Source organism: Hemiscyllium ocellatum, assembly GCF_020745735.1.
Source record: "Hemiscyllium ocellatum isolate sHemOce1 chromosome 15 unlocalized genomic scaffold, sHemOce1.pat.X.cur. SUPER_15_unloc_22, whole genome shotgun sequence".
NCBI lineage: Eukaryota > Metazoa > Chordata > Chondrichthyes > Orectolobiformes > Hemiscylliidae > Hemiscyllium > Hemiscyllium ocellatum.
The window spans coordinates 240,796-245,795 of NW_026867459.1; positions in this window are offsets into that span (position 1 = coordinate 240,796).

Below are 5,000 nucleotides of genomic sequence, written 5' to 3' on the forward strand. Positions count from 1 at the left end.
ATTTGACCCGGCGGTTCTGCCGAATGCCTGGCCTTCGAGGGGGGCCTGCCCTCTGAGTTCAGGCCGAATTTGGTGATTTTCCTAAGTCGGGAAGTGGTCCAAACGGGGATGGGAGTGAACCTGACAGCTCATACCGACTTTGGGGCTTCCAAGCCGGGTAGCTCAACCGGATTTGATCCGGCGGTTCTAGCGACTGCCACGGCTTCGAGGGGGGACTGTTGTCTAAGTTCAGGCCGAATTTGGTGAATTTCCCGAGTCGGGAAGTGGTCCAAACGGGGATGGGAGTGAACCTGACAGCTCTTACCGACATTGAGGCTTCGGGGCCGGGTAGCTCAGTCGGATTTGACCCGGCGATTCTGCCGACTTCCACGCCTTCGAGCGGGGACTCTCCTCTAAGTTCAGGCCGAATTTGGTGAATTTCCTAAGTCGGGAAGTGGTCCAAACGGGGATGGGAGTGAACCTAACTGCTCATACCAACTTTGAGGCTTTGGGGCCGGGTAGCACAGTCGGATTTGACCCGGCGGTTCTGCCGAATGCCTGGCCTTCGAGGGGGCCTGCCCTCTGAGTTCAGGCCGAATTTGGTGAATTTCCTAAGTCGGGAAGTGGTCCAAACGGGGATGGGAGTGAACCTGACAGCTCATACCGACTTTGGGGCTTCCAAGCCGGGTAGCTCAACCGGATTTGATCCGGCGGTTCTAGCGACTGCCACGGCTTCGAGGGGGGACTGTCGTCTAAGTTCAGGCCGAATTTGGTGAATTTCCGAGTCGGGAAGTGGTCCAAACGGGGATGGGAGTGAACCTGACAGCTCTTACCGACATTGAGGCTTCGGGGCCGGGTAGCTCAGTCGGATTTGACCCGGCGATTCTGCCGACTTCCACGCCTTCGAGCGGGGACTCTCCTCTAAGTTCAGGCCGAATTTGGTGAATTTCCTAAGTCGGGAAGTGGTCCAAACGGGGATGGGAGTGAACCTGACAGCTCTTACCGACTTTGGGGCTTCCAAGCCGGGTAGCTCAACCGGATTTGATCCGGCGGTTCTAGCGACTGTCACGCCTTCGAGGGGGGACTGTTGTATAAGTTCAGGCCGAATTTGGTGAATTTCCCGAGTCGGGAAGTGGTCCAAACGGGGATGGGAGTGAACCTGACAGCTCTTACCGACTTTGGGGCTTCCAAGCCGGGTAGCTCAACCGGATTTGATCCGGCGGTTCTGCCGACTGTCACGCCTTCGAGGGGGGACTGTTGTATAAGTTCAGGCCGAATTTGGTGAATTTCCCGAGTCGGGAAGTGGTCCAAACGGGGATGGGAGAGAACCTGACAGCTCTTACCGACTTTGAGGCTTCGGGGCCGGGTAGCTCAGCCGGATTTGATCCGGCGGTTCTGCCGACTGTCACGCCTTCGAGGGGGGGACTGTCCTCTGAGTTCAGGCCGAATTTGGTGAATTTCCCGAGTCGGGAAGTGGTCCAAACGGGGATGGGAGTGAACCTGACAGCTCATACCGACTTTGAGGCTTCCAAGCCGGGTAGCTCAGCCGGATTTGACCCGGCGATTCTGCCGACTTCCACGCCTTCGAGGGGGGACTGCCCTCTGAGTTCAGGCCGAATTTGGTGCATTTCCCGAGTCGGGAAGTGGTCTCTGTCACAACGGGGGCAAGTGTCTGAAGAGGTAAAGTGAGTAACCAGCACAGCTTAGGGAAGGGTTCCAAAGTTCTCAACAATGTGAATTCGGTTACCAGGAAAGCTTAGGAAAGTTGCCTGACTGTCCCAAACGAATGAACTGCAAAACTTAGGGAACATGCCCGAAGATGCTTAAAAGTGTGAAATCAGTAAGCAGGAAAGCATAGGAAAGTGCCTGAAAGTGCTAAATGAGTAACATGAAAAACGTAGAAAAATGCCCGAAAATGTTTAAAAGTGTGAACTCAGTAACCAGCAAAACTTAGTAAAACGTTGGAAAAGCAGAAATGAGTAACCAGAAAAACTTAGAAAAATGTTTGAAAATGAGAAATGAGTAACCAGAAAAACTTAGAAAAATGTTTGAAAATGAGAAATGAGTAACCAAGAAAACTTAGAAAAATGCCCAAAAAGAAGAAATCAGTAACCAGAAAAACTTAGAAAAATGTTTGAAAATGAGAAATGAGTAACCAGAAAAACTTAGAAAAATGTTTGAAAATGAGAAATGAGTAACCAAGAAAACTTAGAAAAATGCCCAAAAAGAAGAAATCAGTAACCAGAAAAACTTAGAAAAATGTTTGAAAATGAGAAATGAGTAACCAAGAAAACTTAGAAAAATGTTTGAAAATGAGAAATGAGTAACCAGAACAACTTAGAAAAATGTTTGAAATGAGAAATGAGTAACCAAGAAAACTTAGAAAAATGCCCAAAAAGAAGAAATCAGTAACCAGAAAAACTTAGAAAAATGTTTGAAAATGAGAAATGAGTAACCAAGAAAACTTAGAAAAATGCCCAAAAAGAAGAAATCAGTAACCAGAAAAACTTAGAAAAATGTTTGAAAATGAGAAATGAGTAACCAGAAAAACTTAGAAAAATGTTTGAAAATGAGAAATGAGTAACCAAGAAAACTTAGAAAAATGCCCAAAAAGAAGAAATCAGTAACCAGAAAAACTTAGAAAAATGTTTGAAAATGAGAAATGAGTAACCAAGAAAACTTAGAAAAATGCCCGAAAAGAAGAAATCAGTAACCAGAAAAACTTAGAAAAATTTTCGGCCAAGTGTGAAAAATATTCTAAGTGTCAGCGGAGGAAAATGCCGAAGCATCGGGAAAGATTCAAAAACTCATGCCGAACATGAGTTCCGAAGTGCCGGAGGAACTGGGCGAATTGAGCCCGGCGGTTGGCCAGATGTCGTTTTGAGTCTGCAGCCCGAAAACTTTAACTTTGTCTGCCGCGGAAGTCTGGACCGGGAAAAATCCAAACGGTTTTGCCGGGTTCGAGTTCCAGAGCGAAGCAGTCGAATTTGAAATTCAGACCCATTCAGTGCCACTTGACATTGTGACACAGTGAGGTTGGCGGGGTACCCGGAGATTTCTGGGAACACGATTTTTAGAACAAAATGGCGGCGCGGGACCACTTTGAAAGGCATCCGAAAAACGGTTCCGCGGGCAGAGCACTTGAATGACAGGCCTGTGTGCATGCCCAAGAGCTCTCGGAAGTCTAATTTTTGACACTTTGTCAAATTTTCGACAGACTTACCCAACTCTTGCTGCCTGTTCTAAGAATCAGTCAGAGGCCTGTGCGGCGGTCTCTTGACACTTTGGAGGGCGGGCAAACCCCACGTTGACTCCGGCCGTCCCTCCAAAAGGCACTTGCTATTGGGGGAAAGGATTGCAAGTAGCCTGGTTCCCGTGGGAGCGGCCAGGAAGGGTGCAGGCTGGCCCTTGCCTGAGCATTCCCAAAACCCTCTTCCGCTGAGAGCAGACCTCGCACGCCGCACTACCGGCTCTGGGAGTGGTTGGCCGCTATTGTACATAGTCCGGTCCTTCCTCTGCCACCCGGCATGTGCGATGGCTCTGCCGCCCTGCGGTGCTCGTCACCAGGTTTGGGGAACACGATACTTAGAACATGTTGGCGGCTCGGGACCTGCAGGCGAAAGGGGCCCCGTGGTGCTGAGCACATCGACCTCGGGTCTCAGTGCAAGCGGAGAGTTCGCGGAAGTCTTAAAAGATTTTGACATCTGCTCAAATCTTTGACAGGCTTGCCTGACTCTTTCCGTCCGTTCTAAGAATCAGTCGGAGGCCGGGGCGGGGACGGTCTCTTGACACACGGAGGGTTGGCTTCCCTCCTCAGTCGTTTGTGTCGAAAATGAAGGCGAGAGATGCAAGCGTCCTGGTTCCCCTGGGTGCTGCCAGCAAGGGTGCAGGCTGACCCTTGCCTGAGCACTCCCAAAAGCCTCTTAAGCTGAGAGCAGGCGCCGCACTACCGGCTCTGGGAGTCGTTGGCCGCTATTGTACATAGTCCGGTCCTTCCTCTGCCACCCGGCAAGTGCGATGGCTCTGCCTCCCTGCGGTGCTCGTCACCCAGGTTTGGGAACACGATACTTAGAACATGTTGGCGGCTCGGGACCTGCAGGCGAAAGGGGCCCCGTGGTGCTGAGCACATCGACCTCGCGTCTCAGTGCAAGCCGGAGAGTTCGCGGAAGTCTTAACAGGCTTGCCTGACTCTTTCCGACCGTTCTAAGAATCAGTCGGAGGCCGGGGCGGGGACGGTCTCTTGACACACGGAGGGTTGGCTTCCCTCCTCAGGCGTTTGTGTCGAAAATGAAGGCGAGAGATGCAGCGTCCTGGTTCCCCTGGGTGCTGCCAGCAAGGGTGCAGGCTGACCCTTGCCTGAGCACTCCAAAAGCCTCTTAGGCTGAGAGCAGACGCCGCACTACCGGCTCTGGGAGTCGTTGGCCGCTATTGTACATAGTCCGGTCCTTCCTCTGCCACCCGGCAAGTGCGATGGCTCTGCCTCCCTGCGGTGCCCGTCACCCAGGTTTGGAGAACACGATACTAAGAACATGTTGGCGGCTCGGGACCTGCAGGCGAAAGGGGCCCCGTGGTGCTTAGCACATCGACCTCGGTCTCAGTGCAAGCCGGAGAGTTCGCGGAAGTCTAAAGCTTTTGACATTCGCTCAAGCTTTGACAGGCTTGCCCGACTCTTTCCGTCCGTTCTAGGAATCAGTCAGAGGCTGGTGGGGAGGTCTCTTGACGCAAGGGGAGGGGTGGCGTCCCTCCTCAGGCGCTTGTGTCGAAAATGAAGGCGAGAGATGCAAGCGTCCTGGTTCCCCTGGGTGCTGCCAGCAAGGGTGCAGGCTGACCCTTGCCTGAGCACTCCCAGAAGCCTCTTAGGCTGAGAGCAGACGCCGCACAACCGGCTCTGGGAGTCGTTGGCCGCTATTGTACATAGTCCGGTCCTTCCTCTGCCACCCGGCAAGTGCGATGGCTCTGCCTCCCTGCGGTGCCCGTCACCCAGGATTGGAGAACACGATACTAAGAACATGTTGGCGGCT